This window comes from Oncorhynchus clarkii, chromosome 9 (assembly GCF_045791955.1).
Source record: "Oncorhynchus clarkii lewisi isolate Uvic-CL-2024 chromosome 9, UVic_Ocla_1.0, whole genome shotgun sequence".
Lineage (NCBI taxonomy): Eukaryota > Metazoa > Chordata > Actinopteri > Salmoniformes > Salmonidae > Oncorhynchus > Oncorhynchus clarkii.
The window spans coordinates 66,776,867-66,802,920 of record NC_092155.1 but is presented as its reverse complement, the minus strand read 5'-3'; the positions used below and the strand labels follow the sequence as shown (position 1 = coordinate 66,802,920).

The window sequence follows — 26,054 nt, the reverse complement described above, 5'->3', positions numbered from 1 at the left end:
TCAATAAAACAGTGGGTGTACTAGTTTTACGCGCGTTTGGATCGATTCATTCATGGCCAACAGAGTGCCTATTGTTTTGGTGACTGTGGGAATTGATGTGGTGGCCGTTATATAAAATAGTATAGTCACAATTTACCAAGTTCTTTATTGATGGTTCAGCCTAACAACGCATTATTTGTTTGGCAATGTTTAGCTATAAATTGTTTAGCCTATGCCAAATATGATACTGACGATTTGAAATGTTCCTTTAGAATCGTTCTCGAGGTCGGCACGCGTATACAGATCCACCGCTCATATCCCCCCGAATCCAATAATAATCCATAATTCTACTCCAAATAAAGGGTTATGGCCTGGCTGCATGCATCATATTATCCTACATGTAGCTCATTATTCTCAAGGACATTCAATTAACTTGGCAAGCCATTCCACCAGGCCCTCAACCATGCCCCTTCAGATTATACTGGCTGGCTGGAGCCCTGCTTCCTGCTCATTACTGAACATATGCACATACCTTTTGGAAATCAATTTCAGATTGCCAAAATATGACACATAATCAGTTGTGTTGATGGTATATGGGCTCCTATTTATTAATTGTTTAGCCCCAATTGCAGGTTGCTTCTTTTCTTCTAGTAAAGTCAATAACTCGAGGTCAGATTCTGAAAGGCCTAAGGCCTTGAAGGACTACATCGCGGACTATAAGTGAGAATATAGCCTGCAAAATATTGTATTCGGATTATATCTACCAGCAAGACCTGTTGCCTCTTAAAAATATGCATCCAGATTTTCCAAGATGATCTTGTATAAAGCAATAGTTTGGATAATAGTGCTTTATATGCATGCACGTAGGCCTTCTCAATATGCAATCATTTGTACCCTATATACAATGGAATGTTAGTTGTAAGTTTGAGATGTTCACCAATTGTCATTCGTATAATAGTCTATGTTTGTTGCGCCCTGAGACCTCCCCCGTCAAAGTGAAGAATATGCTTTTAAAAAGTGGCGCTTGAGGCAACGTCATCGTGACCTCTGCTCTTGGTAAGTATAGCCTATACTGCTCAAGCATCGTGGGGGGATTTTCGATAGGACTATGGCAATGTTGTGGACGTGTTGTCACCATGCAACTGTAATAATACATAGGACAGTCATATTGCGCCTTTGATCTTATCTGGGCCCTAGCCACGAAACAGGCCGTCCAATTAACAGTTCTCCATAACGAATTTCATTGTAGAATAACTTTTTCTTATTCTGCTCAAAATGTTGTGCAAAAAAATGCAATGTTTGAAAAGAGCGCAATAGTTTGATAGATTATTTAAACTGTGTGACTTGAATAGAAATGATAAAACGGCTTGCTAGGTGGGGGGCAAAGAGCACAAAGGGGAGAGGTATTCTAAACCATCAATCTTAGCGCCGCAGAGTAACGAATTATTTGGGTCTGAATATATTAATTTGGCAACAGCCTCTCTCAGAAATAAACCCAAATCGCTAACTAGTAATTTTACGAAATAAAACTATCAGGGCCAAAAAGGAAACTTAACACCGTGACTTGGACATGACTTTGGAATGGCAGTTGGAACGCCCGTAAAGCCCTAAAACATGCAGAATTCCAGTAGCCTTTATGTAGCTGCCTGGACAATTTAGAGAAATTAATGTGTAGCTACGCCACAGTCTCACCATCCCTCCAATCTCTTTCTAGATCCTGTCGCCTCCATGTAGCGAGTCTGAAAAGGTACTTTATTGAAGTTTGGGATCAACCGCGAGAAGGCCGAGTTCAGTCGGAGGGCACATTTTCTTTCCCATTAGGTCCGTTTCAGCCGGGTTGGCCGACCTTTGCAACCCCCCGTGACCTGACTGGGTCTCTATACTTGTACCTTCTGTGTGTGCCCTCGTAGGTCGTCCCCGGTCCTTGCGTGGCCTCGTCAGGGCTCTGGACTTTCTTTGTGTGTTTTTCTACTTGAGGGGCCGGTAGAAGGGCACCTCTGAATGTGTTGCTCTTTTGTTGCTCTCAGTGGTGACCCGAGAGTGCGGTGAACTGTCGGTCACTTCTCTTCCATTGTGCCTAGGACCTAGACCCTTTGTAGGACATCCTACAAATTTTAGGGACTTCCAAGCGGTTACTTCGGAGCTTATGATCGGTCTGCATGTGAGTGTTACTCATGTCGAATGCATTATTACCTTTTTATATTAGAATTATGTACATAACAAAAATAGTTTTCATGTGCATAGCTTCAATGTAATCTCACGAGTACATGTTCGAGGATAGTAATTCAATTTCAATATGATTCAATTAAGGATTAGTAGACCTAGACCTATGTATATATGCACTTTCCGGCGTAGTATAGGCTTAAGCCTACCTACATTTACCATTTCAAATGCAAATTTGTTCCTGGACATGCCTTTGATTCTTACAATAACATAACCAGTTCTTAAATAAATAAAATCATTTTTTTAACAGAAATATTTTTTTATCCATATGCTGTTGCTATGTATCATTTGTAGGCATATTGTGTATTTTATTACAAACTTTTGTACCTCATGTAGCAACAACCTATCTTTGCAGTTGACTGAAGGTCAGTTTAGGATCTTTGGTCAAAGTGGGCCTACGAATTGACAAATTGCACGATTGAATCCCCGAGCTGACAAGTTAAACATCTGTCGTTCTGTCCCTGAACAAGGCAGGTAACCACTGTTCCTAGGCCGTCACTGAAAATAAGAATTTGTTCTTAACTGACTTGCCAAGTTAAACAAAGGTCAAATATATATTATGAACTGTATTTAGAGGATTGACGTTCAAATGGACTTTTTAGAAGTATTTAACACAAAAGAGTGTTTTTTCCGAATAGAATGAACGATATTTAGATAATGCTTTGAATTGCTCCCAACGCGATATTAAACCTACTGTAGTCTATATGGCACAAATAATGTGTCTATGGGCCTACAAAATGTCAAGCGATATTTTATAGGATGCATACCACATTTTATAGGACTTGATATAATTTGGCTTTCGGTGCACTTTTATGAAACCCTGTAGAACCTGTAGAACGCCTGTAGAACCTGTATAACCACCGTAGAACCTGTAGAACCCCTGTAAAACATGTATAACCCCTGTAGAACCCCTGTAGAACCTGTAGAAACCCATTTCCAGCTAACTTACTTTTCAATGGCCTGTAGTATTCGTACAACCCTTTCAAGCTAACATGCAACTATTTTTCTTCATCTGTGTATCGCATATTGGAGTTCTTACACGTATAGGCCTATTCGTTATAAAAATGAATAGTGTAGCCTAAACTTGGACCTCTGTAGATTGTGTATAGCTCACGAATTTATAGCTAAACCTAGCTACATCTTGCATCCGGAATTTGACATTAAGGCCAGGGATATACGGTTACAACTTCCTCTGAGGGGCTTCTTCTGAGCATACAGTCAACGGCATCTAGTTAGCCACCTCGCCACTGACCTCATGGCCTGAAGATATCTGGAAGTTACAGTATGTGACAACTTTTATTTTCACGATGTCCAATATTATTTGAGTAAACACAATCAGCATGAAACACGTTATTGTTTCACTTCTGACTTTAATTTAATTGAGTCATTGTACTTTGTGACACAATGCGAAAAGACACGGTCAATTGAAATAAAATATTATTGATACTGCTCAGAAATGATGGAGAACGTGTTTTTAACAGACATTCTCTCGGGACTTAAAAATGCAAGCTGTCCCATCATACACCAGCTGCAACCTAATGTCAATTCAACTTGATTTGAAAAGCTTTCTATCAAATTTACATTTGAATGTAATTAATAAGAAAACTAATTTGAACGTAGAAAATGTAAATAATTATGTGGGTTTACATTTAAATGAATTACGCACTAGCTCAAATTAAATGTTTTATTTACTTTGTAACTAGCTCCAGGCTAAGATCCGTCTTTTCAGAAATTGTTTATGTTCGTTTATTATTTGTTTGTTTAATTGTCTAACTTCATGTCATGTATTTCAATTGGTGTGATTAATTCCCCAAAAGTAAATAAAGAATACGTTGCATTTGTACAAATGTAGCCTATAGTGATATTTATTTCTTAAATATAATGATTTGATAGCATTCCTGCAAAAGATAAGCCATTGTGAATCTTGTCTCTTCAAAGTATTTAGAGAATATTGAGAATTTTTCTCTCCATGTGATTCAAGGGAATACAGGCGAACATTCCACTCTAGAAGGTTGATTTATGGCAGGCCTTTGGCAAGGCGTGTCTCTCTCTCTCTCTCTCTCTCTCTCTCTTGGCTGACAGAAAAACGAAAACAAACTTGTATTAAATAGTTAAAAGAAGTAGAAAGCATGTAACGAAGTCACATTCATCCATAAATCCCCAAAATAAATCAACAGTTGTAATGATCATTGTGGTGATAACTCATCTGTGCCTATTTTGAGATTTATGTTAGTAATGGATTATGGTTATAGCAACATTTCCTCGTCTTAGATGAGTGTCTCGTAAGACAAAAGGGCCATGTCCAGAGTATTGTGATAGGGATGAGCTAGTCTGTTTAAATGGCAGCCATGGCAGCTGCATAAAGGCGCTGAGTTGAAACAGGGTTCACGTCACCATGTTCCAGGGATAGGGGGAATAGGGCGGCTCACTCTCACGTTGACCAGATGAGAGGAGGACGCGTCATAAATTCGTAAATCTACTCTAGAGTCTGTCGGTTCTCCACCAGAGGAGCAGATGTGTCTGTCCCGTGTGCTTCTGCGCGCGCGCGTGTGTGTGCGTGTGTGTGTCGAACTGATTCGAGAAAAAAAAGGTGCTATATAGAATCTAAAAGGTTTTTCAGCTATCCCATAGGAGAACCTGTGGAAGAACCCTTTTTGGTTTCCGCGTAGAACCCTTTCCATAGATGGTTCTACATGGAACCCAAATGGGTTCTTTCTACCTGGATCCCACCAAAAAAAAAAAAAAATCGCATGGAGACAGCCAAAGAACCCTTTGGGAACTATTTTTTCTAGAGTGTAGGACATTGCAGTCAGTGGATGGACTGAATAAACTGGGCTTTCTGAATTATAAGGGGAGAGTGATTAGTTACAATATCAAGAGAGCTACTGGTAACTTTGTGTCCTCACTAGTAAGCCCAACAGAGATTTTATTAATATGATCTGATTAAATAGATTTCTCTGGACAATGTAACAGATTTAGCACGGGTCCTCAGATCCTCAAAAGGTTCTACAGCTGCACCATCGAGAGCATGGTTGCATCACTGCCTGGTATGGCAACTGCTTGGCCACCGACCGCAAGGCACTACAGGCAGTGTCAGAGGAAGGCCCTTAAAATTGTGGTGCCCCTGCACAATGACTGTATCTGTACCCCCCTGTATATAGTCTCGCTATTGTTATTTTACTGCTGCTCTTTGTTTACCTGTTACTTTTATCTCTGATTCTTATCAGTATTTTTTTTAAACTGCACTGTTGGTTAAGGGCTTGTAAGTAAGCATTTCACTCTAAGGTCTACTACACCTGTTGTATTCGGCGCATGTGACTAATACAATTTGATTTGATTTTGATTTGATCTGATACATTTCTAAGGTTATGTATCATTCTCAGCAGCCATCAGTTCTTGTCATCTCTCCAAGTCTATGCACTAGGCCCATCGAATCAGGTGGGAGGGGTGGTGGACTACCAGTTGCATTCACTGAGTGTTCTGTAGGCTATGCAGAACTCAATGGTTCCTATTGCATTGTAGCAGATTCATGAATCATGAAAATACTCCATCAAAAAATGTATTCAGTGTTGATGCCCAGTATATTGCCCCACCACCTGGAAATGTTAGGGAATAATGGGACTGTGATTATACTCAAATTGTTTATTAGGTACACCACCCCGTTCACTAAAAATGGTCACTCTTACAGACAGTGGTCATGACTTACTATAAAAAGCGTGGTATGATCGTCGGTGCCAGGCGTGCCAGTTCCAGTATCTCAGAAATAGGGTTTAAAAAATCTATATACATACAGTGGGGCAAAAAAGTATTTAGTCAGCCACCAATTGTGCAAGTTCTCCCACTTAAAAAGATGAGAGAGGTCTGTAATTTTCATCACAGGTACACTTCAACTATGACAGACAAAATGAGAAAAAAAAATCCAGAAAATCACATTGTAGGATTTTTAATGAATTTATTTGCAAATTATGGTGGAAAATAAGTATTTGGTCACCTACAAACAAGCAAGATTTCTGGCTCTCACAGACCTGTATCTTCTTCTTTAAGAGGCTCCTCTGTCCTAAACTCGTTACCTGTATTAATGGCACCTGTTTGAACTTGTTATCAGTATAAAAGACACCTGTCCACAACCTCAAACAGTCACACTCCAAACTCCACTATGGCCAAGACCAAAGAGCTGTCAAAAGACACCAGAAACAAAATTGTGGACCTGCACCAGGCTGGGAAGACTGAATCTGCAATAGGTAAGCAGCTTGGTTTGAATAAATCAACCGTGGGAGCAATTATTAGGAAATGGAAGACATGCAAGACCACTGATAATCTCCCTCGATCTGGGGCTCCACGCAAGATCTCACCCCGTGGGGTCAAAATGATCACAAGAACGGTGAGCAAAAATCCCAGAACCACACGGGGGGACCTAGTGAATGACCTGCAGAGAGCTGGGACCAAAGTAACAAAGCCTACCATCAGTAACACACTACGCTGCCAGGGACTCAAATCCTACAGTGCCAAACATGTCCCCCTGCTTAAGCCAGTACATGTCCAGGCCTGTCTAAAGTTTCCTAGAGAGCATTTGGATGATCCAGAAGAAGATTGGGAGAATGGCATATGGTCAGATGAAACCAAAATATAACTTTTTGGTAAAAACTCAATTCGTCATGTTTGGAGGACAAAGAATGCTGAGTTGCATCCAAAGAACACCATACCTATTGTGAAGCATGGGGGTGGAAACATCAAGCTCTGGGGCTGTTTTTCTGCAAAGGGACCAGGACGACTGATCCGTGTAAAGGAAAGAATGAATGGGGCCATGTATCGTGAGATTTTGAGTGAAAACCTCATTCCATCAGCAAGGGCATTGAAGATGAAACGTGGCTGGGTCTTTCAGCATGACAATGATCCCAAACACACCGCCCGGGCAACGAAGGAGTGGCTTCGTAAGAAGCATTTCAAGGTCCTGGAGTGGCATAGCCAGTCTCCAGATCTCAACCCCATAGATACCTATGTACCTATGATGAAAATTACAGGCCTCTCTCATCTTTTTAAGTGGGAGAACTTACACTATAGGTGGCTGACTAAATACTTTTCGCCCCAAATGTAAAGAAGAATTTGGCTGTCAGGATTTGACATAAACAGCATGAGTACATCCCCCGTCCTGCCTGGGGTCAGCGGTACAGACTGGTTGCGGTGGTTTAATGATGTGGGGAATGTTTTCCTGACCCATGCTAGGTCCCTTGATACCAACTGAGAAATGTTTCAATGCCCAGAGGAAAGACTGTTCTGGCGGCAATGAGGTCCTACCCGGTACTAGATGGGTGTACCTAATTGGCCAGTGAGTGTAAATTAAACCATAGAACAGTACTACAAGAAACAGAGCCCTGCCTAACATAAGGGGTCCCTAATGTAAACTGGATCTCGTTCCTCCATTGGAAAAGTTTATAAGACTGTTCCACTTTAGCTACTCCATGCTGTTCTACTTTAGCTACTCCATGCTGTTCTACTTTAGCTACTCCATGCTGTTCTACTTTAGCTACTCCATGCTGTTCTACTTTAGCTACTCCATGCTGTTCTACTTTAGCTACTCCATGCTGTTCTACTTTAGCTACTCCATGCTGTTCTACTTTAGCTACTCCATGCTGTTCTACTTTAGCTACTCTATGCTGTTCTACTTTAGCTACTCCTTGCTGTTCTACTTTAGCTACTCCATGCTGTTCTACTTTAGCTATCTATGGTTGGTAAAAAAAAATCTTATGAAATCAAATATTGGTCACTACACAGATTTGCAGATGTTATCGCAGGTGCAGCGAAATGCTTATGTTTCTGGCTCCAACAGTGCAGTAATCAGGCATATCACAAGAAAGAGCCATCGTACCTAAACTTAACCCTTTGAGTTCTTTCTGTTTTAACCCTGTAACCATGCAGAATTACTGGGTCAAAAATTCATTAGTCAAATCCCAAAGTGAAACTTTGAATAACAATACACACATAATCCAAAAAGTTAAAAACGGTAAATGAAGAAATATATGAAACAAGCAATGTCCGGAATGTAAATATTTATATATACAGTATATATATACTATATATTCAAAAAAAAGTCAGTTTAGACAGTATGGACAGTATAGGAATAGAAAAGGTTTGTACAGCAGTAGTTATATAGGATGATCCATGACCACTGTACATACATATAAAGTGGGTAAAACGCTGTAAACATTGTTAAACTGACAACTGTTCAATGTCTCTATATACATTCGGCAGCAGTCTCTAAGGTGCAGGGCAGAGTACCTGGCAGTGGCAGTGGCCAGCTAGTGATGTCTGTTCAGTCTGATGACTTGGAAATGAAAGCTATTTTTCAGTCTCTCTGTCCCGGCTTTGATGCACCTGTACTATCTCTGTCTGCTAGATGGTAGCAGGGAGAACAGGCTGTGGCTCGAGTGGCTGAGGTCCTTGATGATCTTCTTAGCTTTCCTATGACACCAGGTGCTGTAGATGTCCTGGAGGGCAGGCAGTGTGCCCCCGGTGACGCATTGGGTTGACCACACCACAGTCTGGAGAGCCATGCAGTTGCTGTACCAGGCATTGACAGAATGTTCTCGATGGTGCATCTGTAGAAGCTTGTGAGGGTCTTAAAATGACTGAATTACAAAATGTAAACATAATATTGGCAGCTTTTTTATTTATTTTGATGCACAAGTACATAATATGCACATTTACATCACAATTTGACACATTGCATTATTTATGGCAGTTTGACAGAAAAAAAATGTCACTGGTCTTACCGTGTCCTTTGCGGGTGAGGTTCCCGTTTGACTCCATCTCCCTCTATTATGTCACACCAATGAAGTGATGTGATGTTGATCATGTGGTGTCTCTGCAAGGGCTTAGTAACAATAGTTTTGATTTTCACTTCTCAGACCAAGAGATAAACGTGTCAGGATTAAGCGGTTCCAGTTTATTTAATGTCGCACTTTTTGCATTTCTGTCTTCTGTAATCTCTTTTATCCCAACACATGATGCATTTCTGTCTTCTGTAATCTCTTTTATCCCAACACATGATACATTTCTGTCTTCTGAAATGTCTTTTATCCCAACACATGATACATTTCTGTCTTCTGTAATCTCTTTTATCCCAACACATGATGCATTTCTGTCTTCTGTAATCTCTTTTATCCCAACACATGATACATTTCTGTCTTCTGTAATCTCTTTTATCCCAACACATGATACATTTCGGTCTTCTGTAATCTCTTTTATCCCAACACATGATGCATTTCTGTCTTCTGTAATCTCTTTTATCCCAACACATGATACATTTCTGTCTTCTGTAATCTCTTTTATCCCAACACATGATACATTTCTGAAATCCTCAAGATAATAATATAACAACAAAGTGTGAATTGAATTATAATTGTGGTACAATTGGGTTTGTAATAATGGTGCCCCAGTTTATCTAACCTGCTGTCCCAGTTGACCAACTGCGGAAAAAAAATGTGGTTTTGGCTCAGTGTACACAAATGGGTGTGTCATGCCTCATGTGAATATGATACCAACATTTGTCCTTTTTGTGTGATTAGGAAACATTTTGAGGATTTTAGAAATAAATCATTTTTGGGGCTAATACTGTATGTTGGATAGATGATGAAAGAGGTAACAGAAGAGTGAAATGCAGAAAGTGTCCCACTGTTTCAGAATTCACCCTGTATCATGTTTTTACCATGTGTTTGAGAATTTGGACGTAACAATTTTGAAGTTATATACAATAGAAACGTATTAAAAGAGCAGAGAATCAATCCCAAAATAAGGGTGCGTAAAATAGAACTTCCGTCCGTGCTACATTTTGGGGTGAAAATGTAACACTCCCAGCACTCCTCTGAATGGACTGGATGTTCAATTTATGGTATAGGCCCAAGTTTCACACCCTGACCTTAGAGAGATGTTTTATTTCTCTATTTGGTTAGGTCAGGGTGTGATGTGGGGTGGGCATTCTATGTTCTATTTTCTATGTTTTGTATTTCTTTGTTTTGGCCGGGTATGGTTCTCAATCAGGGACAGCTGTCTATCGTTGTCTCTGATTGGGACCATAATTAGGCAGCCCTTTTCACACCTGTCTTTGTGGGTAGTTAACTTTGTTTGTGGCACTAATAGCCCTTAAGCTTCACGGTTGTTTTGTATTGTTTATTGTTTTTGTCGGCATCATCCTAAATAAAAGGAATATGTACGCTCATCACACTGCGCTTTGGTCTAGTTCTTTTGACGGTCGTGACAGAACTACCCACCACCAAAAGACCAAGCAGTGTGGGAAAAAGGAGGAATGGACATGGGACGACATCCTGGACGGCAAGGGATCGTGGACATGGGAGGAGATCCTGCCCGGAAAGGATCGCCTGCCGTGGGAGCAGGTGGAAGCAGAGAGGAGGGCGGAGGCAGCGAGAAAGAGGGCCCGGGATTACACAGGGTCACGGCTGGCACTAAAGACCGGGAGGCCACTCCAAAAAAATTGTTTGGGGGGGCACACAGGGAGTTTGGCTGGTTCAGGTTGGAGACCCCATGCTTACCGTGGCGAGTGTCGTACTGGTCAGGCACTGTGTTATGCGGTGGAGCGCACGGTGTCTCCAGGGCGTGTTCACAGCCCGGTACGCTACATCCCAGCTCCCCTGAGCATCCAGCCAGGGCGGATGGTGCCGGCTCAGCGCGCCTGGTCTCCAGTGCGTCTCTTCGGCCCAGTATATCCTGTGCCGGCTCTGCGCACTGTGTCTCCAGTACATCTGCACAGCCCAGTGCGTCCTGTGCCAGCGCCCCATATTTGCAGGGTGAAGATAACCACCCAACCAGTGAGGAGTCATGGCATGAAGCCTCCAACGACGGCCTCCAGTCTGGAGCCTCCAGCGACGGCCTCCAGTCTGGAGCCTCCAGTGACGGTCCCCAGGCCGGAGCCTCCAGTGACGGACCCCAGTCCAGGGCCCGCAACGAGGGTGCCCAGTCCGGGGCCCGCAACAGGCTTCACGGTTGTTTTGTATTGTTTATTGTTTTAGTCAGCGTCATCCTAAATAAAAGGAATATGTACGCTCACCATGCTGCGCTTTGGTCTAGTTTTTTCCACTGCCGTAAAACCAAGAGAGAGATATACAAATGAAAGGTAATGTCTATTGGACACAAACCAACATGCTAATTTCCCCAAATTTCACGTTGGCCAAGTAAGACAAAATAAACCGTTTTAGTCGGTTGCTTTAATGGGTTATTTAAGAGCAGCCAATGTAGCTATGGTGCAGGGGTGGAATGGGACCAGAAATTGGCCCTGGCATTTGTAACACACCAGCCCATTTTGTTCCTGGAGGTACTCACACCGGCCCATTTTTTTCCTTGTGGCCCGATTATTAGTCAGATAATGAGAAAAAACCCAAGCTTGACAAGCCCACTAAGCTAAAAATGGACCAGCCTAGGGTTGAATGGCAGGAACCCGATTACAGAGACTTACCACCCAAAACCACTCCCCTTTCCTGGGATAAATAACAGCGAGAAAGTGGTAAATTACATGAAATGGAACTGTTAAATGATATGCAGTGTCTAAATCTGGATTCTCTATAGCCTTTCTGGTCACTGCATGGTGATTCATCAAAGCTCAGGGTGGTGACTGACAGCCCATCTCAGTATGTAGACCTATCATCTCATCATGGTGACCTTTTTTGTGTTACAGGTAGACCTACATTTGCTGCAGCAGCCTATACTACATAGCCTTACTCCACCTCAAGAATTGCATTTGGCGAAAGGCTCGGCACACGCATACTCAGCCTGACTGGCTATCGTTCAGGCAAATGAGAAATAATTGCACTCACGCTATCCGGAAGGCCAAAGGTAGTTACTCTAAGGAGCAGTTCTCTCTCTGTGGGTCTAACCCCAAGAAGTTCTTGAAAACGGTTAAAGACCTGGAGAATAAACTCTCCTCCTCACAGTTGCCCATGTCCATTAAAGTGGGGCGGCAGGGTAGCCTAGTGGTTAGAGCGTTGGACTAGTAACCGGAAGTGTTGCAAGTTCAAACCCCCGAGCTGACAAGGTACAAATCTGTCATTCTGCCCCTGAACAGGCAGTTAACCCACTGTTCCTAGGCTGTCATTGAAAATAAGAATTTGTTCTTAACTGACTTGCCTAGTTAAATAAAGGTAAAGAAAAAAAAGTTGAGGTTATGGTTGTTACTGACAAGAAGCACATGGCTGAGCTCTTTAATCACCACTTCATTAGGTCAGGATTCCTATTTGACTCAGCCATGCCTCCTTGCCCGTCCACCCCTTCGAATATCCCCTTCTCCCTCTTTTTCCCCTGAGTTCGAGGTGCTAAAGGAGCTCCCTGAACTTGACCACAAAAAAACATCTGTGTCAAACGCCTTTCTTCTTTAACCTCTCTGGGTTAAATAGCCAGGGAAAATGCAGAGCGACAAATTCAAATACATTTCTATAAAAATCAAACTTTCATTAAATTACACATGCAAGATAGCAAATTAAAGCTACACTCGCTGTGAATCCAGCCAACATGTCAGATTTCAAAAAGGCTTTTCAGCGAAAGCACGAGATGCTATTATCTGATGATAGCACAACAGTAATCAATGAGAGAGTAGCATATTTCAACTCTGCAGGCGCAACACCAAACGCAGAAATAAAATATAAATCATGCCTTACCTTTGACGAGCTTCTTTTTTCTTTTGTTGGCACTCCTATATGTCCCATAAACATCACAAATGGTCCTTTTGTTCGATTAATTCCGTCGATATATATCCAAAATGTCAATTTATTTGGCTCGTTTGATCCAGAAAAACACAGCTTCCAACTCAAGCAACGTCGCTACAAAATATCTAAAAAGTTACCTGTAAACTTTGCCAAAACATTTCAAACGACTTTTGTAATACAACTTTAGGTACTTCTAAACGTATGTAATCGATCAAATTAAAGACGGGATGATCTGTGTTCAATACAGGAGCGAAACAAACTGACGCTACTTTTCTGGTTACGCGCCTCTATCAAAAAGTACACATGAAGTGACGTTCGTTCTGAGCTATGGTACTTCTTCATTACACAAAGGAAAAACCTTAACCAATTTCTACAAACTGGTGACATCCAGTGGAATAGGTAGGAACTGCAGGAAAGTTGATTCGAATTCTGGATTCCCATGAAAACATATTGAAAAGACAGTGACTTTAAAAAAAAATCTGAATGGTTTGTCCTCTGGGTTTTGCCTGCTAAATAAGTTATGTTATACTCACAGACATAATTCAAACAGTTTTAGAAACTTCAGACTAGGCAGTTCAGTTTGGGCATGATATTTATCCAAAAGTGAAAATGCTGCCCCCTACCCCAAACAGGTCGGGTTGGGGGGGCACACAGGGAGTTTGGCTGGTTAAGGTTGCTTCCCCTATCATCGCATGAAGCCTATCTCCAAACGTTTTAACCTGTCTCTCCTTTCTGGGGAGGTTCCCAATGCTTGTAAGACAGCCACAGTTTGTTCTGAATCCAGAATTCTAATCTAATCTAATCAAGGAGATCCCTACCGACCAATCCCTCCCTAACCCGGACGACGCTAGGCCAATTGTGCGTCGCCCCACGGACCTCCCGGTCACGGCCAGTTACGACAGAGCCTGGGCGCGAACCCAGGGACTCTGATGGCACAGCTGGCGCTGCAGTACAGCGCCCTTAACCACTGCGCCACCCGGGAGGGTGCTAACTACCTCCCTCAAAGAGTGCAGTGTATAAAGTCAGAAAATCTGCTGTCGCAGCCACTGCCTGTCACCAAGGGAGTACCCCAAGGCTCAATCCTAGGCCCACGCTCTTCTCAATTTACATCAACAACATAGCTCAGGCAGTAGGAAGCTCTCTCATCCATTTATATGGCCCATCCCCGGATTTTGTGTTAAATGCTCTACAACAAAGCTTTCTTAGTGTCCAACAAGCTTTCTCTACCCTTAACCTGTTGCGACGACCAAACCCGGATCCGGGATTCTATTTATAGACCTAAGCTCATTACCATAACGCAACGTTAACTATTCATGAAAATCGCAAATGAAATGAAATAAATATGCTATCTCTCAAGCTTAGCCTTTTGTTAACAACACTGTCATCTCAGATTTTCAAAATATGCTTTTCAACCATAGGAAAACAATCATTTGTGTAACAGTAGCTAGCTAGCGTAGCATTTAGCGTTAGCATTTAGCAGGCAACTATCACAAAAACAAGTAAAGCCTTCAAATAAAATAACTTACCTTTGAAGAACTTCTGATGTTTTCAATGAGGAGACTCTCAGTTAGATAGCAGATGCTCAGTTTTTCAAAAAGATTCTTTGTGTATTAGAAATAGCTCCGTTTTGTACATCACATTTGGCTACCAAAAAAAACAAAAAAAAACGAAAATTCAGCCCTCAAAACGCGAACTTTTTTCCAAATGAACTCCATAATATCGACTGAAACATGGCAAACGTGGTTTAGAATCAATCCTCAAGGTGTTTTTCCACATATCTCTTCGATGATATATCCTTCGTGGAAGCCTGGTTTCTCCTTGCTCTCAAATGGAAAAATAATTGCACCTGGCTTTGCGCTCCAATTTCGACGCAGGGACACCAGGCGGACACTTGGAAAATGTAGTCTCTTATGGTCAATCTTCCAATGATATGCCTACAAATACGTCACAATGCTGCAAACACCTTGGGGAAACGACAGAAAGTGTAGGCTCATTCCTTGCGCAATCACAGCCATATAAGGAGACAATGGAAAACAGAGCTTCAGAGATTCTGCTCATTTCCTGGTTGACGTATCATCTTGGTTTCGCCTGTAGAATGAGTTCTGGGGCACTTACAGACAATATCTTTGCAGATTCTGAAACTTCAGAGTGTTTTCTTTCCAAAACGGCCAATAATATGCATAGTCGAGCATCTTTTCGTGACAAAATATTGCGCTTAAAACGGGAACGTTTTTTTATCCAAAAATGAAATAGCGCCCCTAGAGATCCAAGAGGTTAACCTTGTTCTGAACACCAACATAACAAAGGTCATGTGGTTTGGTAAGAAGAATGCCCCTCTTCCCACAGGTGTTATTACTACCTCTGAGGGTTTAGAGCTTGAGGTAGTCACCTCATACAATTAGTTGGGAGTATGGCTAGACGGTGCACTGTCCTTCTCTCAGCACATATCAAAGCTGCAGGCTAAAGTTAAATCTAGACTTGGTTTCCTCTATCGTAATCACTCCTCTTTAACCCCAGCTGCCAAACTAACCCTGATTCAGATGACCATCCTACCCATGCTAGATTACGGAGACATAATTTATAGATCGGCAGGTAAGGGTGCTCTCGAGCAGCTAGATGTTCTTTACCATTCGGGCATCAGATTTGCCACAAATGCTCCTTCTAGGACACAACACTGCACTCTATACTCTTCTGTAAACTGGTCATCTCTGTATACCAGTCGCAAGACCCACTAGTTCATGCTTATGCATAAAACCCTCTTAGGCCTCACTCTCTCCTATCTGAGATATATACTGCAGCCCTCATCCTCCACATACAACACCCGTTCTGCCAGTCACATTCTGTTAAAGGTCCCCAAAGCACACACATCCCTGGGTCGCTCCTCTTTTCATTTTCGCTGCAGCTAGCGACTAGAACGAGCTGCAACAAACACTCAAACTGGACAGTTTTATCTCCATCTCTTCATTCTAAGACTCAATCCTGGACACTCTTACTGACAGTTGTGGCTGCTTTGTATGATGTTTTGTTGTCTCTACCTTCTTGCACATTGTGCTGTTGACTTTGCCCAATAATGTTTGTACAACGTTTTGTGCTGCTACCATGTTGTGTTGCTACAATGTTGCTGTCATGTTGTGTTGCTACCATGCTGTGTTGTCATGTTTTGCTGCCTTGTTATGTTGTTGTCTTTAGGGCTCTCTTTATGTAGTGTTGTGTCTCATTTTGATGTGTGTTTTGTCCTATATTTACATTGTTTATTTTTTATCCAAGGCCCCCGTCCCCCCAGGAGGCCTTTTGCCTTTTGGTAGGCCATCATTGTAAATAAGAATGTGTTCTTAACTGACTTGCCTAGTTATATAAAGGTTAAATTAAAAAAAATGTTTAAAAAATACTACAGTAAAATAAAGACCAAATACACGTCTGTTTTACCCATCTCTATCTGGCTTTTGGAGGTCATCTTATTTTTTTACTGTAAGGATGTTTTTACATTTTTATTGCACCTGCAGAGTTTTAAAACACTCCAATATCGTTGCTTTAAATCAAATCAAATCAAATCAAATTTTATTTGTCACATACACATGGTTAGCAGATGTTAATGCGAGTGTAGCGAAATGCTTGTGCTTCTAGTTCCGACAATGCAGTAATAACCAACAAGTAATCTAACTAACAATTCCAAAACTACTAAGTAACATTATATAAGGTAGCATTGTTTAAAGTGGCTAGTGATATATTTACATCATTTCCCATCAATTCCCATTATTAAAGTGGCTGGAGTTGAGTCAGTGTCAGTGTCAGTGTGTTGGCAGCAGCCACTCAATGTTAGTGGTGGCTGTTTAACAGTCTGATGGCCTTGAGATAGAAGCTGTTTTTCAGTCTCTCGGTCCCAGCTTTGATGCACCTGTACTGACCTCGCCTTCTGGATGATAGCGGGGTGAACAGGCAGTGGCTCGGGTGGTTGATGTCCTTGATGATCTTTATGGCCTTCCTGTAACATCGGGTGGTGTAGGTGTCCTGGAGGGCAGGTAGTTTGTCCCCGGTAATACGTTGTGCAGACCTCACTACCCTCTGGAGAGCCTTACGGTTGTGGGCGGAGCAGTTGCCGTACCAGGCGGTGATACAGCCCGCCAGGATGCTCTCGATTGTGCATCTGTAGAAGTTTGTGAGTGCTTTTGGTGACAAACCAAATTTCTTCAGCCTCCTGAGGTTGAAGAGGCGCTGCTGCGCCTTCTTCACGATGCTGTCTGTGTGAGTGGACCAATTCAGTTTGTCTGTGATGTGTATGCCGAGGAACTTAAAACTTGCTACCCTCTCCACTACTGTTCCATCGATGTGGATAGGGGGGTGTTCCCTCTGCTGTTTCCTGAAGTCCACAATCATCTCCTTAGTTTTGTTGACGTTGAGTGTGAGGTTATTTTCCTGACACCACACTCCGAGGGCCCTCACCTCCTCCCTGTAGGCAGTCTCGTCGTTGTTGGTAATCAAGCCTACCACTGTTGTGTCGTCCGCAAACTTGATGATTGAGTTGGAGGCGTGCGTGGCCACGCAGTCGTGGGTGAACAGGGAGTACAGGAGAGGGCTCAGAACGCACCCTTGTGGGGCCCCAGTGTTGAGGATCAGCGGGGTGGAGATGTTGTTGCCTACCCTCACCACCTGGGGGCGGCCCGTCAGGAAGTCCAGTACCCAGTTGCACAGGGCGGGGTCGAGACACAGGGTCTCGAGCTTGATGACGAGCTTGGAGGGTACTATGGTGTTCAATGCCGAGCTGTAGTCAATGAACAGCATTCTCACATAGGTATTCCTCTTGTCCAGATGGGTTAGGGCAGTGTGCAGTGTGGTTGAGATTGCATCGTCTGTGGACCTATTTGGGCGGTAAGCAAATTGGAGTGGGTCTAGGGTGTCGGGTAGGGTGGAGGTGATATGGTCCTTGACTAGTCTCTCAAAGCACTTCATGATGACGGAAGTGAGTGCTACGGGGCGGTAGTCGTTTAGCTCAGTTGCCTTAGCTTTCTTGGGAACAGGAACAATGGTGGCCCTCTTGAAGCATGTGGGAACAGCAGACTGGTATAGGGATTGATTGAATATGTCCGTAAACACACCGGCCATCTGGTCTGCGCATGCACGAGCGAGCACTCTCTCACAGTTTTTCTCTTTCTCCATCAATTCCATTCAATTTGCGTCCCAAAATTATAATCCTGTTCAAGATTGATATATAGGCCTATATATCGATGTCCTAGCATACCTCTTTCAGTTAATAAATTCAATGCAGTATTAGCCTTATATTTAGCTAATGAATGATGGGCTAAGCATAATAAGTCTCTAACTTATAGCCTCTGTCTCTTGCGCAATACACACACACCTGTGCTCCGCTAGCCTCCCTGTAAAAACGGCTCCTTAGCTCTTGGAGTCCCATTCAGGAAAAGCTGTACTAGAAGAGCTTGCTTGGCTTTTCTTTTTTTCTTCTTCTTTTTCTTATACTAATAGACTATTCAAGGATACAGAAGGCAATAGACCTCACGGGTAGTTTGAAACCAGAGTGATCACGCGATGGCGGTAGGCTATAACAGTTATTGAGTCAGACCCATAACCATTCATTCCTCATGAATAGAATTGAAAGCCTTCTGCATCTCAATCTAGTCCGATATTATTCAAGGATGTCTTAAGAATGATGAAGATGAGGACAACAAAACGTATTTCATTTAACTGTTGAAAGCGAGGAGGGAATGAAGAAACACTAGAGAGAGAAAGAGGAAGTAGGCTAATAACATTAAGGGAAATATTCTGAAAAATTGTAGGCCTCATGTGATGCACTGGAATCACATGTTCTCTCCCTGCTATATCATGGTTTGAACGATGTGACTAATTCCAGTCCATGTATTACAGTATAATATAATACAGCACAGTAATACAGTTCACACTCAAAAGGATTAGCCTACTGAAGCTTGTTTCATTTATTTACCTAAGAGAGCATAGCTAGTTCTATATCTATGGGCTTTTATGTTTTTATGTAATGTGTAATGTGCAGAGTCCAAGATACACTACATGACCAAAGGTATGTGGACACCTGCTCATCGAACATCTCATTCCAAAATCATGGTCATTAATATGGAGTTAGTCCCCCCCCCCCATTGCTGCTATAACAGCCTCCACTCTTCTGGGAAGGCATTCCACTAGATGTTGAAACATTGCTGCTGTGGCTTGCTTCCATTCAGCCACAACTGTATTAGTGAGGTTGGGCACTGATATTGGATAATTAATCCTGGCTCGCAGTCTGCGTTCCAATTCATCCCAAAGGTGTTCGATGGGGTTGAGGTCAGGGCTCTGTGCAGGCCAGTCAAGTTTTTCCACACTGATCTCGACAAACCATTTCTGTATGGACTTCGCTTTGTGCACAGGGAGCATTGTCATGCTGAAACAGAAAGGGCCTTCCCCAAACGGTTGCCACAAAGTTGGAAGCACAGAATTGTCAAGAACGTCATTGTATGCTGTAGCGTTAAGATTTCCCTTCACTGGAACTAAGGGGCCTAGCCCGAACCATGATAAACAGCCCAAACCATTATTCATCATCCACCAAACTTTACAGTGGGCACTATACATTCACCAGTCCAGAGAACCAATGGTGGCAAGCTTTACACCACTCCAGCCGATGCTTGCCATTGCGCATGGTGATCTTAGGCTTGTGTGTGGCTGCTTAGCCATGGAAACCCATTTCATGAAACTCCCAACAAACAGTTATTGTGCTGATGTTGCTTCCAGAGGCAGTTTGGAACTCGGTAATGAGTGTTGCATCCGAGGACAGACGATTTTTACGTGCTAATTCTCTTCAGCACTCTGCAGTCACTTTCTGAGCCGTTGTTGCTCCTAGATGTTTTCACTTCGCAATAACAGCACTTACAGTTGACTGGGGCAGCTCTAGCAGGGCAGAATTTGACAAACTGACTTGTTGGAAAGGTAGCATCCTATGACAGTGCCATTTTGAAAGTCACTGAGCTCTTCAGTAAGGCCATTCTACTGCCAATGTTTGTCTATGAAGATTGCATGGTTGTGTGCTCGATTGTATACACTTGTCAGCAGCGGGTGTGGCTGAAATAGCCGAATCCACTAATTTGAAGGGGTGTCCACATACTTTTGTATATGTTTTTATTGAACCTTTATTTAAAAGGCATGTCAGTTAAGAACAAATTCTTATTTACAATGACAGCCTACACCGTCCAAACCCGGACGACGCTGGGCCAATTGTCCGCCGCCATATGGGACTCCCAATCACAGCCGGGTTGTGATACAGCCTGGATTCGAACCAGGGTGTCTGTAGTGACGCCTCTAGTACTGAGATGCAGTGCCCTAGACTGCTGTGCCATGATATATATGATATAGTGTGTCATATAGCCTATGTATTGGATAATGACACAATCATTTGGGCTTTTTTTTTTCATTTGCCCGAAATGCCACATGGCCAGTCCGTCCCTGCTATGGTGTATTGCAGAAGGAAGTTGCTTATGTGCACATAGTTCAAGACAAGAACGCATGTTGGGAGAAAGTAAACTGACAGTGTCTTTTCCTTTTCCTCATTTATGAAGTGTTCTTATGAAGTGCTGAGTGCAGCAGCTAAGTCTCTGGTCCTTTCATTACACTCTGCATTGTTTACATCAATATGGGGCACCGGGCCATAAATCTCCCGCCTGAGCCGCCGAGACAGGACCATTTGTATGCACTGTTTTAACCGACAACATCCTCTGCCCATTAACGTCCTTCCCCACGCTCTCAGTCTCCTCTTATCTGCCCGAATCGAGCTCTATCCCCGAAAACAAATTCGCAGATCCATGGCATGGTAGCTTTTTCTTGAAAAGAGCAGTGTAGAAAACAGTGCGTTTTTGGAACAAAGGGGTTAGGAATATTATTTTTGCTGCAAGTCCAACATGGTATACATGGAAAAAAAAAAAAACATCTATTTGAGTGGAAATGCTAGTGTTGTGCGTTTGGTATATATTTTCTGTAAATATCGCCCATGTTTATACAAGTCTCCATATTCTGCCTGTTTTCATATAAGTATGGGAGAAATATTTTATACAAATATTTTTTTATCGATGTTTTCCTGAATTTGTCAGCCACCGAACCAAGAGACTGCAGAAGGCAATATGTTATACACCAACCCAAGAGCAGGCTAAGAGAGTGCAGAAGGTAAGAGGGGTTGTAAAAGGGGTTGACACCCAGAGAGACCGGCGCCCGCTTTTGTGCAGAGAGAAAAAAATGATTTATTGCCACGCGAGCGGTTCAACCAGAGTTCACTGAGAATTGTGATGTTTGCGCGCGGAGGAGATAAATGATTGTCTTGCTGAGCTAGTATATCACAGATTCTATATCCAATAGGCTACAGGCGAGTAAGTGTGCTCAACGGTTTGAGGCAAAGAAAACAAACGGAATGTAATTACTTTAGGCCTGATTTCTCCTCTCCAGATTACAGGACTGCCTGATGCTACAGGTATACAAGATGATGATGATGATTTAATAATATTAGCGTTACGCTCATAATTATCATACTAATCATATTGCCAATAGTGTACATCTAAATTGATCATTTGTGAAGGAAATTAAAAAGTGCATTAAATGAACATGAACCTCAAATAAACCTATCGAGTTCGGTTATTAGTATAATTTACCCATGTTTTAATTTATCCCAGGTTATGGAATGAATCTTCTCGCATTCAATGCACACTCCAACCAAGTCATATTTCATGTAAACTGCACCAATGTCGGACCTGTTATGTGCATAATGAATGCCTCTATCTGACAAGATCTGTGACAGCAATTCACTGAACTCTAAATAACAAAAGTTCTTAAAACAAGATTGATTTTGGAAGAACAATTGGAACGGGTAAGAAAACAACGGGCGTCTTCTTGATAAGAGCCCTGTAATAAACGCTGTATAGTATGGCATACCAAATCGAAATAAAATGTTATAAGGGTATTTTAATGTAATATGTTAAAGAAATGCATATATATCTGACTTTGTATGTTTACACCGTCTTATTCTAGACGTTAGTGAGATTGATTTATTTGTCCCAATCTCATATGATCTGAAAGAAATGTAGGCTAAATTCTCGCTCTTCGAGCATGTATTCTTAGGCTTTGAACATGACGTGAACACTCTTCTACGACCCATAAATCAATTTAGCCGAAATTCAAGTGGAGTAATTTGTTTATGTTGGTTATGCTCTCAATGAACAATTGGTGTTGCCGGTGTTAACAAGTGTTGTGCCGAAAATCTCCCCCCTGCCAGAACCCCCCCCCCCCCCCTTCGCGTTCTTTATTGCTGCGAGTTGCTTGCTAGTTGAGATTTCTGCTCTTCACTCCGTTGTCAGGTTAGCCTAAATTTCACTAATCTTAGTAGCAGAAGGCATTTTTGTCTGCAGTTTTTGGTTTGGCTATTTGTTTCAAGTGTATGTGGCGGTTATAGCTTGTATAGTGCCTGCGCCCATAGTGCCTGCGCCCGCCCATGTCGTCCTTACCTAAATCCGCTACTGATTTGTAATTAGTTTATGAATAAATGTCTTTGCCAATATTCGTCATCTCTCCCATGTCTTATTCGACTAGTAAGGATAATAATTCAGCCATAGTTGTTCTGAAATGTTTATTGCTTGCCAACATTTTACTCCCTCCTCTATGTTTAATACAACACACATACATTAATTATTCATTTCGGTTGCATATCCTGATGTGAAGTTTGTTCTATAGAAAGTATTTGACTCTGATGTGTGCCACAGAAAGTATTTGACTCTAGCCACAAAATTAAGGAAATTAGAGGGGGGATTCTGGCAGGGGGGAGATTTTCGGCACAACACCGGAAATTCGATCTCTGCCCCTCATGCTATTCGCGTTGTTCTATTGCATTCTAAATGATGTCTTGTATTTCCTTTGATTATTTGTGTTTACAATAATGATAAACACGAGATGATCATGTTGATGTTAAAATAGCTTATTGGCGTGAGGGTGTGAAGTGTGAATGCAGCTTCAGGGAGTGAGGCTGCCCTTGTGGCGGGGCTAGGAGGAGGGTGAACGGAAGAGGCATTCAATCAGAGTGGTGCTGGAGAGGCTAAGACGTCTACTGGAGGATTCTCCTCAACAGCGTTGTCGTATTATATTAGATAAATAGAGGTACTATAGGCTATACTTGTAGTAAAAGGCCTATAGAATTGAATCAGCTTTTCGAAATATATGCAGTAGCCTAATGACGGCATTGGTCCAATGTATACGAGGGTCTATGGCACTGCCATGTTCATTTGAGTTTGATATGTACACATATATTTGGTGTATATTAAGCTAATAATATTTTACATGATTGCATTATTATAATATATTTTGTAATAGCCTACAAGTTCAAAAAATGTACCCTAACACACTTCGTTAGTAGCCTACACTGTATTGCTTTAGTGTTAGCTTTGGGTTCATATGGCGACAGTATGTCATTATTCGACTACCTCTTTGTCTATTCGTCCGTATACCACACATGTTTTATCAATCGAAAACGACTCTGTAATATTAATGTTGTTTGACAGAGCGAACACATCCATGTTGCAATTGATTAGTGAAAGCAGATAAGCAGACATTTGAGGTAAAACGACTATTATTTACGATATTCTTTTCATTATCTTTGTGTGGCAATGATTTTCAAAACCCCTTGTTTTACCTCTTCCATTTAATATATGAAGTCGTTTGCTTATAGGGAAGTAATTACACTAATAACTCGGGTCTTGTCATTATTTGCATTTTCATACAACCAGCAGACATTGTATGCATAATCACGTGCAAATAGAATAAATAAATATACAAAAGTGAGTTTTAAGCCCAAGCATTGTTGTCTATATCTGGAAGATGTAAGAACACAATTCACAATGGTTTATCATCATTTTTAATATATTAATAGCTATATTTCAACAAACAGCATATAACATATTATAATTACACATTCACGAAAAATACACATTCAGTCAAAAATAATGTAAAAAATATTTTGTGATAGCATTGATATGATCCAAGTAGCCTTACATATCATTCCTTCAAATAGGCTACTAAATCAACAGTTTCCAATAGGAGCATTGCTATAACGTACCAGGAAAGTTCAAGAAACTAAGTAACTTTAATTGCGCTGGGTTTTCATTTGAATATCTTCCCAATTGTGGTAGGCCTACTCTGTAAATAACAAATAAATATATATTTAGGTCCAAATGATCCGTTCAGTGTGTGCCTCTCTGTCTCTGTCTTGTCTCTTTCTCTGTCCTACCTCTGTCTCCGCCTCTGTCCTGTCTCTGTCCTGTCTCTGCCTCTGTCCTGTCTCTGTCCTGTCTCTGCCTCTGTCCTGTCTGTCTCTGTCCTGTCTCTGTCTATGTCCTTTCTCTGTCTCTGTCCTGTCTCTGTCCTGTCCTTTCTCTGTCCTGTCTCTGTCTCTGTTCTGTCTCTGACCTGTCTCTGTCCTGTCTCTGTCCCTGTCCTGTCCTGTCTATGTCCTGTCTCTGTCCTGTCTTTGTCTCTGTCCTGTCCTATCTCTGTTCTGTCCTGTCGCTGTCCTGTCTCTGTCTCTGTCTCTGTCTTTGTCCTGTCTCTGTCCTGTCTCTGTCTCTGTCCTGTCTGTGTCTTTGTCCTGTCTCTGTCCTGTCTCTGTCCTGTCTCTGTCTCTGTCCTGGCTCTGTCCCTGTCTCTGTCGTGTCTCTGTCCCTGTCTCTGTCCTATCTCTGTCCTGTCTCTGTCTCTGTCCATGTCCATGTCTCTGTCCTGACTCTTTCCTGTCCCTGTCTCTGTCTCTGTCGTGTCTCTGTCTCTGTCCTGTCTCTGTCCTGTCTCTGTCGTGTCTCTGTCCTGTCTCTGTCGTGTCTCTGTCCTGTCTCTGTCCTGGCTCTGTCCCTGTCTCTGTCTCTGTCGTGTCTCTGTCCCTGTCCCTGTCTCTGTCGTGTCTCTGTCCTGTCTCTATCTCTGTCCTGTCTCTGTCTCTGTCGTGTCTCTGTCTCTGTATCTGTCTCTGTCCTGTCCCTGTCTCTGCCGTGTCTCTGTCCTGTCTCTGTCCCTGTCTCTGTCCTGTCTCTGTCTCTGTCGTGTCTCTGTCTCTGTCCTGTACCTGTCTCTGTCCTGTCTCTGTTCTGTGTCTGTCCTGTCCCTGTCTCTGTCGTGTCTCTGTCCTGTATCTGTTTTTGTCTCTCTAAAACAGCATACTGATCATGCACTGCTATTGTTCTCTTACTATTCATATATTCTAATTGGTTGTTTTCATCCGTAGGTTAAGAAGAAATAAACGCGTATTGCTATGCTGCCTGAAGAATCGGAGCGGGTTTCTCAGGCGCCATTAAGTTCCTTTCAGACTATTGGAGGATAGCTACAAGTGACTTCACGGTTTATCCATCTGGTTATATTCAATACAGTCTTACATCTTATTCAAAGTCATTTAAGTTCTGTGTAAAGCTATATATTTATCATGCAAAAGTTCATTCCTTCCCAACTTTTGAGGTCATGTCCATTTGAAGTGCACCCTGCTATATCTATGGACCACCACCAATCCCCCATATGTCATCCACAGGGCTACTACAACACTAGCACCTGCTGGATATGGCACTGGACACAGTAGAGGCCACGCGCCACAATTCAGAGAGATCCCACTCTTTCGTCCTACTGTCACCTCTTCTGCTTGTGTCAGCTGCACTCTGTTCCTGTCTGACCCGTTCTGAGGCACGCCTGACCAGGTGGATACCCGCCATGGTAAGGCAAAGCTCTCTTCAGAGGAAACAGGTGCATTCCATCCACCCCTTTGCCTCTCACCAAGACATCTCTTCCCCTGGATGACAGAAACTCTTCAAAAATGCAATTTCAGAATCTGGAGGGGGGTTAGGCCCCTGGTTTGATCAATTCCTTATCATTTATGTTAGTTCACAACTGTACTACATACAATACTTTCCTCCTAGATAGGTCAGATACCCAGGGGTAAATTGGGACTATAAACCCTGCACATAATACTGACAGGACTGTTGTAGCACATGTGACACTGCAGGTGATTATTTCCAGTGGTGGTCTCACTCTTTAAGTGATGAGTTGAGTTGACACTGCCATGTGTAGATTTTATTAATGCATGTGTCAGATGTTTCCCCTCCTAGACTTTGTCTTTAGAAG

General features: G+C 42.3%; 1 long non-coding RNA gene across 1 annotated transcript; it reads left to right on the top strand.

Moving 5' to 3' along the window:
• The first annotated feature begins 1,990 nt into the window (after positions 1-1,990).
• LOC139416814 (uncharacterized) lies at positions 1,991-25,648 on the top strand. Its single transcript, XR_011635130.1, has 3 exons — positions 1,991-2,140; positions 25,171-25,272; positions 25,468-25,648. It is a non-coding gene; the product is annotated as an uncharacterized lncRNA (long non-coding RNA).
• The last annotated feature ends 406 nt before the right edge of the window (positions 25,649-26,054 follow it).